Source organism: Triturus cristatus, chromosome 5_1 (assembly GCF_964204655.1).
Source record: "Triturus cristatus chromosome 5_1, aTriCri1.1, whole genome shotgun sequence".
NCBI lineage: Eukaryota > Metazoa > Chordata > Amphibia > Caudata > Salamandridae > Triturus > Triturus cristatus.
In genome coordinates this window covers 75760794-75774405 of record NC_140587.1, presented here as the reverse complement: position 1 = coordinate 75774405, position 13612 = coordinate 75760794, and the positions used below count along the sequence as shown (strand labels likewise).

The 13612-nt window shown below is 50.8% G+C and overlaps 1 long non-coding RNA gene across 1 annotated transcript in view; it reads left to right on the top strand.

Moving 5' to 3' along the window:
* Nucleotides 1-13612, top strand: part of LOC146830218 (uncharacterized) — a 105416-nt gene that overhangs the window by 33547 nt on the left and 58257 nt on the right. The window lies entirely within an intron of this gene.

The window sequence follows — 13612 nt, the reverse complement described above, 5'->3', positions numbered from 1 at the left end:
TTATCCGCATTCCATATACAGCTAGATATTCTCCCCTGTAAGCATTCTCTGATATTTCAACAGCACTGTCACCCTTTTCTCACACTCCTTACACTGGGTATGACCTATCCTCGGGATATTCAGATTAACTGCTCTAATGTCACATTAGAATTACAATTGTGGAATTTCTCAGTGAAGCTTTTGTCCCAATCTGCACTAGTTTTGTTTCTCACTAGAATAGAACATCTGAAGTACTTATCATAGGTACAATTTCAGAGCAAAGGTTTCCCCACGCGGTATACTAAAAAAGATGATCTCTGGTGTGGATCTTTGTAAACTGTCCATATAGATGAGCTGTGCATGAGTTTTATCACACGCTAGGTAGGCCAGTATTCTCCCCTGAACGTATATCATAGGGTGTGTATACAGGCCCAACCTCAAGCTGAGAGTTTTTTCAGACTCTACACACTTATACGATTGGTCATCTGGTGATACTGCCAAAGGCTTTTGTTGTGCTGCTGCAGGTCTCTTCAAGTTCTTTGATTCTGTGAATGAGAAATATATCTCTGTCAGGGTGGGAATGAAATCAGGTAGCTGTTTTCACCAAAGAGACTATAAAAATAGTGAAACTGGATGAGGAAACGTGATTTTGAAGGGGAGCGGCACAGAAGGAGGGACAAGAAAACAACAGGGTCTGCACTTGAGATATTAAGGTTTAATGTCACAGAGCAACTGGTGAACTAGTTGAACCAGTTGGTGCCTCCACCAATCAGATAAGAAATGGTCAGAAATATTCGGTTTTGAAACACTTGGTGCCCCTCAGACTTGACTGAATTGGTTGCTTGCCCAGCAACAACACCAGTACTCCGAAAACGGACCCGTAACTTCTAGGACTAGTAGAGTCTGTGAACAGTACCTGCACTGACTCAGACTCCAAATACCAGATCACTGGAAGCACCAATGGAACCGCCCCAGGACCTTATTGACTTAGTGAAGTAAACTTCCATAATGCAATTAATAATGGATTACTTCTCTGAGCTAATTAGCAGTATTTCAATTCTAAGGAGAGGTTTTATACCATTTCAGACCCACAATTTGCTAACGCAGGTTAGTTATCTCCCACAAAACAGCGACATGAGGACATGTCATTCCATTTAAAAAATCCAATTAGAGGTTTGCCTTAGAATCTGTCGCCTCTTGTACTCTGACACTGGGTAAGGAAGCATAAATTAACCAACAGAGAATAGACACAGACAACTGGTCTCTGGAGGAATATATTCTATATTTTTCAACACACTACTAGTAAAAGACACAAATCAGTGAACCATAAATCACACACACATACATGGGAATACAAAGCCAATAATCATTTGTGCTCCCAACACAGGCGCCCTAGCTCACAGAGCACATGTGATCCAAGACAGCCAATGCCTGGTGTGAGAAGTTGGCCTGGTATGTGCTGTCCACTAATTAAAGTGGGCACCTTGCAACAGTCCAAACAACCCTTATGATGATTTAAGAGGTCAAAGATAACCTTAAAAAGCTATTCAAGTTGCAGCTGTGTAGAGCAGCCTTTGGGCTTAGTCTTGAAGGAATGTTACGTATCTTGTTTTACAAGAATGCGACCTTATAGTATTGGTTAAATGAAATGAGAACCACACAGTAGTTATAAAAATATTTATTTATTACATAAAACTACCTATTATGACACAGTATCTGCTACATTTATATAATCACAAGGCACACAATACTTAAGCACAGAAATGATAGTCAATAGCACTAATACACAGTGGGCACCAGGGGGGGACCAAACCATATACTAAAATAGTGGTATAAGAATCACGACTCGAGTCAAGACAGGGTCGAGAGGACGTAGAATCGATGGGACCCCAAGGAACCATCCAAGATGAGTAAGAAGGGAGCCCACGGAGAACGGGTGTAGTGTGGAAACACGACTGCATGCTCCGTACAATTCTATGGGAAAGTTGCGGTTGAAGTTTTAAAGTTTAAAGACCCTTCCCAGTGAACTTCAAAGAAACCCCTTGGAAGTTAGGAGATTGAAGAGTCACCCCTTCCGTGGATACAGAGGTATCCAAGTTACCTATCCCAGGGAAGCCGGGTCCATAGGTCTGAAGTGGCTTCGGAAACCGCTGTCGAACCCAATGGAGGACTTCGAAGAAGAGCCGCTGCCGGAAGGAAGAAAAGTGTCTGTTGGAATCCAAAGGTGGATTCCTGCCTAAGAGTACATGAAAACAATGGTCCTAGACTGTTTCTAGTTGATTTTACTTCTGAACGTTATTCATTAACTCAAAATGTATATGCATGGTACACCTAGAAATCAAATTGCGTCCTAAATGTTCACCAATTCATTCTCAATTCAATTAAATATACATCCTCAAAATGACACACAAGCACCAAAGATAGCTCCAATAGTGACTGTTTAATTTCACAATTATAACAGATCACTGTAAATAATGCTTCAAAACAGAAAAAAAGGTCGCTACAAAGGGAGTTTGAAGAAGAAGAGTGCTCGTGAATTAGAACAGATGTATAGGGAGGGAAATCAAAAGGATACATTTAAACAATCAATTTCACTTAGTAATGTCCTTAGTAAACTGGTTGTGGTTTACAATAAAAACAGTCTCAACATTCGGGCCTGTCTCTCAAGGATTTACAAGTGTTTGCTGTTTCCCGGTAGCGCACAGAGTTTATTTATCTGTGAAGAGGCAGGGTTAAGGTGAAGTTGGGTATAGGCACACTAGGGGAGAGTGTCGACGTTTCGACCCTGGCGCAGGCAGGGTAGTTTATATCCTCTGCAGGTGGGTCTGCCTCAGGACGGGGAGAAGAGGGGAAACAACCTATGATCAGGTGAAGTCAGGATTACAGCCCCTTAGGTGGCAGTCCACAGTAAATCAGCGGTGAAGTGAATTGATTAGAAGGTTGCAGTGTTGATTGAGGAGTACAGCACGGATCCCCGGTCTGCATCTTGAATGCCAAATGAGATGCCATGGGTGATTTATTCCCCGGTGTTTGATTCCATCAACACTGCAGCCTTCTAATCAAACAACCAGTTTACGAAGGACATTACTATGTGAAATTGACTGTTTAAATGTGTCCTTTTGATTTCCCTCCCTATACATCGGTTCTAATTTACAAGCACTCTTCTTCTTCACACTCCCCTTGGAGCAACCATTTTTTCTGTTTAGAAGCATTATTTACAGTGATCTGTTATAATAACTGTGAGATTAAACAGTCACTATTGGAACTATCTTTGGTGCTTGTATGTCATTTTGAGGATATATATTTAATTGAATTGAGAAAGAATTGGAGTACATTTAGGATGCAATTTGATTTCTATGTGTACCATGCATATACATTTTGACTTAATGAATAACGTTCAGAACTAAAATCAACTAGAAACTGTCTAGGACCATTGTTTTCTATACCGAACATTACCCAGGTCCGTGGACTATTATGGGTCACCCCATTATTTAATAATGGAAGAGTACATGAAAGCAGAGGGGAGAGAAGAACAAGTTACTTACCTTCGGTAACGATGTATCTGTAAGAAACATTAGTTGGTTAGATTCCTCACGTTAGAATATCCCCAGGCGTCAGACTGGATCCGGAAGATTTTTCGTCAGCAATACCCCTTGCGCGTCGCTAGGCGTCGTCTGCGGCTCCGCGTCCGTCGTCGGCGTCGTGCGCCGGAATGACGTCGTCGGAGTACTTAGACACCGCCCTCGCGCGCTGACGTCAGTTCTTGTACATAGCTTTCCACGCCAGGAACGCAGAGCCATGCAAAGACCGACACTGGTGCCAAAAAGAAAATCTAGGGGCCTGAAAAGGATAACCTTAACCCTAGATGTCAGTTCGCAGAACGGGGAGGATGGGTGGGTCGGTGAGGAATCTAACTAACTAATGTTTCTTACAGATACATCGTTACCGAAGGTAAGTAACTTGTTCATCTGAAAGAAACACGTTAGTTAGATTCCTCACCTTAGAATAGATACCCAAGCAATACCATCCCCGGTGGTGGGTCTGCGAACCAAGATCACACCAGAAAGTCCTGGAGGACAGAAAGGCCAAAGAAGCCATCCCTCCGGACTTGGCTGCCAAGGCAATAATGCCTGGCAAACGTGTGTAGCGAAGCCCACGTTGCCGCCTGACAGATGTCCTGCAAAGGGACACCTCGTCCCAAAGCAGTAGTAGCCGTCGTGGCCCGAGTAGAATGGGCGCACAGCCCAACAGGAGGGTCCTTTTTTGCCAAGGAGTAACAAATTTTGATGCACAAAACGACCCACCGAGAGATGGTCCGTTTGTGCACAGCTTTCCCCTTCTTAGCACCCACGTATCCAACGAAAAGTTGGTCGTCCACCCGGAACTGCTTTGTGCGGTCCAGATAAAAGGAGAGCGCACGTTTTGGGTCCAGACGGTGGAGCCTCTCTTCCTCTTTGGAAGGATAAGGAGGCGGAAAGAAGGTGGGCAAGGTGACGGACTGCCCAAGATGAAAGGGGGTCACCACTTTCGGAAGAAAGGAGGGACGAGGCCGAAGGACAACCTTGTCCGGATGAACAGAGAGAAAAGGAGGCTTTGAAGATAAAGCCTGGAGCTCACTCACCCGTCTAGCCGAGGTGATGGCTACCAGAAAAGCAGTCTTAAGCGTCAGCAGACGAAGAGGACAATTATGAAGAGGCTCAAAGGGAGCGCACATTAGAAATGTGAGAACAAGATTCAAGTCCCACTGAGGCATTACAAAAGGGACAGGAGGGAACGTGTGAGTAATGCCTTTTAGAAAGCGTGTAACGACAGGGGACTTGAAAAGAGAAGGCTGATCAGGAAGCCGCAAGAAGGCAGAGATGGCAGCAAGATAACCTTTCAAGGTGCCCAGGGCAGAGCCCTGCCGGGCCAAAGAAAGAAGAAAGAGGAGAACCTCAGAAAGAGGGGCGGAAAGGGGATCCACAGCCTTTGCTGTGCACCATGCCACAAATTTGTTCCACCGGCAGGCGTATACCGTCTTTGTGGAGGGACGCCTGGCTGCCAGAATGATATCACAGACTTCAGGAGGCAAGTCAAATGGCATCAACTGCCGCCGCTCAATCTCCACGCATGGAGGTGGAGGCTGGACAGGTTCGGGTGGAGGACCGTCCCCTGCTGCTGCGACAGAAGATCCTCCCGAAGGGGCAGACGTATCGGAGGATCGGTCAACATACTGAGTAGCTCGGGATACCAGTACCTTCGTGCCCAATCCGGAGCCACCAAGATGACTTGGGCCCGGTCGTGCCTGATCTTCTTCAGCACTCTGGGCAGAAGTGGTATAGGCGGAAAGGCGTACAACAGACCGCAACTCCACTCGTGACGAAAAGCGTCGCCGAGCGCAGAACTGCTGACATTGCGCGTTCTCTTCGGTGGCAAATAGATCTAACCAAGGCTCTCCCCACTGCTGAAAGAGACCTTGCGCCACTTCGGAGTTCAGACGCCATTCGTGATCCATCATGCACCGGCGGCTGAGTTAGTCTGCTCTGGCGTTCAGAGAGCCCGCCAGATGTTGAACCACTAGGGTGACGCCCTGGTGTTCCAGCCACGTCCAGAGGCGCAGAGCCTCCTGACAAAGGGTCCACGTCCAGGGCCTGAATATCCCGGACCCGCTGTTCCAGCGGATAGACCCGGAACTGCGCCGAATCGAGAACCGCTCCGATGAAGAGGAGCTTCTGAGAGGGACTCAAGTGTGACTTCGGCACGTTGATGGAAAATCCCAGCAAATGCAGGAGATCCGCCGTAGTCTGGAGGTGGGAGACGACTGTCTGGAGCGAGCCCGCCTTCAACAACCAGTCGTCGAGATAGGGGAAGACTGGAACCCCTGATCTGCGCAGATGAGCTGCGACCACCGCCATCACTTTCGTGAACACCCGAGGGGCACTGGTGAGGCCGAAGGGGAGCACGGTAAACTGAAAGTGCTCTTGGCCCACCGTGAACCGCAGGTAACGCCGGTGGGCCGGCAGGACGGGGATGTGGAAGTATGCATCCTGCAAGTCCAACGCTACCATCCAGTCTCCAGGGTCTAGGGCAGCTAGAACCTGAGCCAAAGTTAACATCTTGAACCTTTCCTTCCAGAGTAAGGCATTGACGTTCCGGAGGTCCAAGATAGGACGTAGGCCTCCTTTGCCCTTCTTGGGAACCAGAAAGTAGTGGGAATAACAACCACGACCTACTTCTGGGCTCGGAACGCGCTCGACGGCCCCCTTGGCCAAGAGGGCCGAAACTTCCTCGTGGAGAAGATTCAAATGATCCCCCGAGATACGGTGGTGCTGCGGTGGCATGGCTGGAGGGGTCGTCTCGAAGGGGAGGGAGTAGCCCCTTCGGACGATTTGCAGCACCCACCTGTCCGATGTGATGGACCGCCAGTGGAGCAGGTGATGGCGAACTCTGCCGCCCACTGGCGTGGAATGGGCCTGAAAGCTCGGACTAGGAAGGCTTTGAGGCGGATGCTGCCGGGGTGGAGGTGGGCTGACCGTGTCGTCCTCCAGAACCGCCTCGGCGGAAACCACGTCCGCGACCGCGCGCAGGTTGGTTCTGCGGCTGGTGGCTAGGCGTACGTGAGGAGGCACCCCTTCCTTGGCCACGAAAGGGGCGAAAGGCGGAAGTTTGCGACCGCGTGGCCGAGAGGCCCAAGGACTTGGCCGTAGCCCGGGAGTCCTTAAAGCGATTCAGCGCACTGTCCGCTTTCTCGCCGAAAAGGCGAGTGCCATCAAAGGGCATGTCCATGAGGGTGCTCTGGACATCGCCCAAAAAGGACGTGGACCGCAGCCAGGCGTGACGTCTAAGCGCCACTGAGGTAGAAATCGCCCTACCCAGCGAGTCCGTAGTGTCAAGCCCACATCAGATAGCATGTCTTGCTGCATCCCTCCCATCGGCCAGAGCCTGGGTAAGTCGTGTCTGGACCTCCTCCGGACACAGGGGCAGCACGTCCTCCACCGTATCCCACAGAGAGTGGGAATAACGGTCCAAGAGGCAGGCGGTGTTCAAAGACCGCAGACCCAAGCTAAGGGAGGAGAACAGCTTCTTGCCGAACTGTTCCAGCCTCTTGGAATCCCGGTCCGGCGGAGCGGTCGGGAAGGAGGATTGGGAGGTAGAGGCCTGGATAACCAGGCTCTCGGGGGTAGGGTGTTGGGACAGGAAACTGGGGTCGCCCGGAGCAGGGCGGTGGCGCCTGGCGACGTTTCTATCCACAGGAGGAACTGTGGAGGGCTTGGACCAGGTGCCCTGCAGAACGTCAGTGAGGGCCTCATTGAATGGCAGCAGAGGCTCAGTGGAGCTTGCTGCAGACTGAAGCACCTCAGTGAGGACGTTAGTCCTCACAGCCACGGCAGGTAGCTCGAGCCCAAGGGCTGCAGCCGCCTTGCGCAGCACCACAGAGAAAGCAGCACCCTCCTCCGAAGCCACAGTCGGAGGAGAGATGAATCCAGTGTCCGGAGAGGTATCCAGACCACTGGCCTCCCCCAGTTCATCTGCCCAGTCCTGTGACAGTTGAGCCTGAGCGGCCATAGGATCCTCGGATCCCTCCCAGTTGTCCCCATCATCCGATTCCTGGTATGCAGGAGGAAGGATCGGAGCCGGGCGATAGACAAAATGTGTCTCCAGCGGCGCCGAACGCGGCGTCCATCGACGCCGTATCGGCGCCGGGCCCGGACCGGGGCTGAACCGGGGCTCGACGCCGAGCGGAGTCGGCGTCGGAGGTGGTACCGGTGTCGACGCCGGCAGAGGAGGCGTGACGAGGTCGACCGGCGTCGGCGGGGACTCGGGAACGGGTCCCTCGGGCGCTTGCGGCGTCGAGGCCGGAGCAGTCAACGGCGCCGGGGCCGGAACCGCCGGCAGGCAAGGTTGCCCAGTCGGGTCCGCGGGGCCCGAAGGCGCGCCAGCGGGCGTCGACGGCGGAGCCAGGCTCCTCATGGCCGAGAGGAAGGCACTGACTTCCGCCGGCGTCGCGTCAGTCCCAGGGACCGGTGGGTATGGGGACTTGCGCGGCGCCTGCGGCTCCGCCGGAGCCGCGGGGGTGGAACCACCCTGACCCTCGGCCAAGTCGCGCGACCGGCGAGGGGAGTCCGAAGAGCGGTGTCGCCTCTTGGACTTCTTGGAGTGCTTCGACTTACCCGAAGACTTGGATCCCGACGACCGATGATGACGTCGGTTGCGGCTCCGCGACCGATCCTTGGACCTCCTCCTGGACCGGGATCGAGAGGGGCGCGGAGCCGAGTGGCAAATCTCGAGAAGCTTACGGGCCTTGCAGTCCGAACACGACTCCGCGTCGTGGTCGAGGCCCAAGCAGTAAAGGCACCGGCGGTGATGGTCCGTAACCGACATCAAGCGGCTACAGTCAGCACAGGCTTTAAAACCAGGCATCCTACCGGCACCGGAGTCGAGACAAGATCAAAAAGGATCGAAAAAGTTAGTCAAAAAATGACTAAAGGGGTAGCTCTCCCGGATCTGCGCTTACTGGCGCGGAAAAAAGAAGAACTGACGTCAGCGCGCGAGGGCGGCGTCTAAGTATTCCGACGACGTCATTCCGGCGCACGACGCCGACGACGGACGCGGAGCTGCAGACGACGCCTAGCGACGCGCAAGGGGTATTGCTGACGAAAAATCTTCCGGATCCAGTCTGACGCCTGGTGATATTCTAAGGTGAGGAATCTAACTAACGTGTTTCTTTCAGATTCTTGGGTCACTCAGGGGTGACCAGGTGCTCGGTAGAGGTATGCCCACTGATGTTGGGTGTTTCAGGTGCGTTGATGGAGTCCATGACTCTGCAGCTACGGGGACCAGGAGACATCAAGGAAGACCAGGAGCAGGATATGAGCTGTCCCACGAAGGATGTAGAGTGCTGAGGTGTCAGTGTCTGGCGGGAGCACCAACAGGCCTTGGAAACGGCAACTGACGCAGAAGGTCAAAGATGGTTACAGTTCGAACCAGCAAGGTCCAGGGGACTAACCACAGCAAGGGGAGTCAGGGCAGGCCTGGAGAAACAAGGGGAGTCCAAGAAAAGCAAAGTTGACCCTCAAGTGGGCTCACAGGCTAGAGGCACTTGAGTTGCAAGAAGACCTCAAGGGATTTCACCAAACAACAGCCCACGGAGCACTCGGTGCGAGAAGGCCAGAGTTCTTGGTAGAAAACGGTGCCAGAGGTTGGGGATACTCGGAGCCCTGGTGAGAGGGCACCTCCGACCTCGAGGGAGGTAGAAACCCACCTCCTGTGTTGCTGAGACCTTCGGAGTCCATAGGAGCTCAGGGTCAGCAGACCAGACAGCAGTGTTGCTCTGCCTGCGAATGCAGGGAAATTACTCCTTCACTCCAAGGGAGAAATCTTCGTTTGCTTTTGATGCTCCACAGGTCTTGCACGGATTCTGTACGGTGCATGGGAACAGACGATGCAGCAGACTTGAGTGGGAGACAAAGTCGGGCCCAAACGAAGTCCAGAGTGTCCAGACGGTCGAAGTCCAGTGGTTTCTAGTTCAGAATCTTCTCCAAGTCGCATCTAGGGTCCTACAGCCAGGTGAGCTCTTTTGTACCCACGGGAGAGGGTTGAACAGATTCAGGGGACCCTCCCAGGGGAGGGTCTGGACAGTGGGGAGGTTACTCCTATGTCTTTTGTCCAGTTTCGTGCCAGAGCAGGAGCCAACCCACCCAGCCTTAATACACTGAATCCTGTCTGGGAGGTGGTCACATCTCCCTGTGACAGGATGCCTATTGTTCTGCCTCCCCTGCTTGAGCTTGGCTCAGTAGAGGGAGGGCAGAAATGAGTCTCTGGGGGGGGTGGGGGGGAGGCGGGCGGAGCTTGCCAAGACACAAGATGACTGTGGCCTGAACGCGCTCCACAAGCCATAATACAAATCTGGCAGGAATCCTGACTATTTAGTAGTTTAAACTGCACTACGATACACGCACCTTCCTGTTTAGCGACTGAGCTTTAGTTTGATGCCTTGAAGACTCGGCGAGGTTTGCCCGGTACGCGAGGAGACTCTGCGGCCTTATTCGAGCTCCGAGGCCCTGGAGACATGTTCGGTGACTAGGTGAGCGGCGCGTGGGAACCAGCGTCTCCCAACGTCACAGCAGAGCGAGGTATTTATCCTGAGTGTAGGCTGGCCCAGCTTGCGGGGCTTGCGTGAGCGGCTCAGCTGTGCTCCCAGCAAGATTGCTAGTCTGCACGGGGATCGGAGGCGGGGCACTGCACTCACCAAGACCAGAGCGGGTGGTAACTCCCTCTGGGCCTGAGACGACGCCGGAAACAGAAGGTGATCCCCGGTGAGGCCTGAACGAATCAATGACAGCATATACAGATGCTGCGCACCTAGCAGAGAAACAAATCCTGAGACTTCTTGGTGGTACGGAGGGCACCACCTCGGGAACTGCTGGCGCTCGTTGCCAACTGGGATATACAATCTGGGGTGAAACTGGGCAACTAAAGCGGCTGGCCTTGCAGTGTCCACACCTGATATACCCTGACAATGTCTAAGTCACTATTGCCAACTGAATGAAGGGAGGAACTGCATGCGCTGGAAGTGCGAACTGTGTGAGGAGCTGATCGGCCCGCATTGAGTGTGTAAGCGACAAACACCTTGCTACATAAACTGGTACGCCACAGGCCATTTTAGTTGCGTTTTTCCCCATGCTTACTCGCTCAAGGCAAAGGGGGTATTATGCCATAATTGGCATACAGACAATAACCGTCTTCCGGCATAGTCACACAGGAGACTCCAAAACGAGGAGCCATGCGATCCCTACCGCCCTCACTAGCCTGAACTTACAGAAGGGGAATCAGCGGGTGGTGTCTTAGGATCTGCAAATCCAACCACTGCCAAAATAAAGTACCAAACAGAGGATTCGGACGGGCGTCATTGGCCACCACACACTGTGCTTAGAATAAAACGCACTTGACAATGAGATGCAGAGGGATATCTCCCGCAACCATATCAGAATGGGCAAGGTAGATAAAAAAAGCCCAAAGCTGCAATTTGAACTGCATAAATCACAGAGCAAAGTGACCTGCGATACCCATGTTCCAGAAGATGATGAACCGGTGGGGGAACTGTGCTAAATCCTTGCAGCCATGCAAAAAAGCCTGTTCACTATTGACGGTAAGATTGACTCATTGTCGTACCAAATGGATTGAATGTCCGAGAGGCTAGATAAGCATGCAGAGCGTCTCGACATGGCTGAAAGGTGAGTTACTGAGATCGAGAAAACTGAACAGAGGCAGACTCGGTACATACAGGACAAAACCGAAGACCTTGAAGCCAGGTCCAGAAGAAGCAATATTAGAATCACTGGCCTTCCAGAATCAACGCCCACAGGCAATATGGAGGCATTCATCGAGAGGATGCTCATTACGAGGCTAGGCCATAACACCTTTTCCAGTATGTTCGTCGTTGAGCTGGCTTACTTCTCTCTTCTCCCCCGGGTGCACCACCACGCCCCCTCGTAGCTAAGCTGCTAAACTATATAGACCGAGATGTGGCATTATGACAGGCAAGAGAAAAAAAGGACTTACTATATGAGGGATCGGGGATCTCGTTATACCCAGACTTCACTATGAAAGTACAGGAGGCTAGGTGGCAATTTGCCCCATGAAGGCTTTACCCAGACATACTCGGAGTCACCAGCATGGCAAATCTAAGATATTTCTGGATCCAAAGTCCCTTCAGAAAGCCCTCAAAGACTAACTGAAACCAGTAGCAAGAAATGAAGAAGCAGAAAAACTATCTCAGGCAACGGGGTGCGCTCTTGATGAGAATGACTGGCAAGTAGAATTGTCGCGTCTTCACTACGACAATCTACAGAACAGTGGAGCTGGTGCTTACATAGTGATGACTGCTGCCGAAGGGAACTAATCCTAGTTTTTAACAATGGGCAGGGCGCCATTATAATTTGTATTCCTCTACCTCTTGGGGTTTAGTATGGTTATACCTCATATGATCTGGGTCTAGATGTGTGAAACTACCAACAGAAGCCAGACTACATTATAGGCTGGGCAAGAGTGGGTGGTGTTTGTAAAACACATTGAATTTATGTACTATTTTGCAGAATGCTAAATGTCCAATATTGGCTTAGATGGCTTGAACAGATCCACACAGTAGTGGAGATTCAGGAGGTGAAAAAGGCAACATCTGTCCCCACGTGTTAGACACTAATCTGGCGGATTTCCAGTTTTTTGAGTTGGGGAAGGGAGGGGACCTCGTTCATGTCAAGTTGGGGTCGACAAGGCGTGGGAGGGGGAAAGGGGTTTTGTTGATATGAGGGAATGCACACAATGTACATATAGATAGCAGTAACACCAATGGGGAAGGGACAACAGAAGATGAGAGATGGGGCAGAAAGACTGATTAAATAGGTTTAGATATAGCAGGTGAGAATTGTCATCATGTCAGGTCAGAAGACAGATTAGTTTTCTCAAATGGAATGTCAGATGCCTCAACGACTTCAGAAAATTACATAAAGTGCTTGCATATCTCACTAGACATGGTGTGGACATAACGCTCCTACAAGAGACTCACTTACCTATAGACAGCAAACTACTTACACGCAGGCGGCTACACAGCCGTTTTCACGCCTCTATCTTTTCCACACATGCTAGAGGGGTCCTCACATGGTTCAACTCAAGACTGACATTACAACAGAAGACAGACAAGGAGGGTAGATATATTATTTCTAGATGTAGGAGACGTGGTATGGACTTCCTAGTCACTAACACATATGGGCCAAATTACGACAATTCCCAATTTATCAGAGGCATACTGGATAGATTACAACAAAGCATCTTCCTTCCGTTAATATCGGGTTGTGATTTTAACTGCACCCTAGACCCAGAGCTAGATCGTTCGGGGATCCCCGCCAGGCGCCCGTCTGCTACAGCCAAAACTATTCTAGATACTATTTCTCAGTTGGACATGGTGGACGTATGGCGATTGCGCTCTGCAGGGAAGGAAGGCTTTAGGTTTACATCTTTTTTTTGGTGATTTACAGAAAAAAAAACATCACTGTGATACATGCATGATATCATGGGCTGTACATACCCGGAGCAGCCACAGTGCTGTTAAAATGAGTGATTAGCAAAATGAACACCTGAACAGTGAACAAAAAAGGAAACTTATACTACCCTCACCCCCTGCCTCCCCCCACCCCTTCCCTCGTCCACTGAGTCATCTATGATCAGAAAGGAGGCCTATTCCGTGTCCGGTGGCTACGAGCCCTGGTCAGTTACTGTGTAAGTTTCAGAAAGGCGTAAGAGGCGTAGGTACCTTGAGCACGTTAATTCACGGAACTCTGAGACAAGAAGGGATAAAAATGGTTGCCAAAGTTCCCCAAAGGCTGCACCCTTTCCTGCTAAACTGAGGGTCATCTTCTCCATCCCCAAGACATGCCACAAGCATTTCAGCGAACATGAGAAAGTAGGGATACGAGAGGTTCTCCAGTGGATCAGAAGGTTGGAAGGAAGGCTTTACACATTATTCTGCACCTCACAATCTGCACACAATAGATTATTGGTTTATTTTCAGAACACTGTTGCGCCCGTGATTGTAAGATACACCCACATTCATATTCTGACCGCTCTCTATACAAATACTTATTGAAAGTCTGCAGAA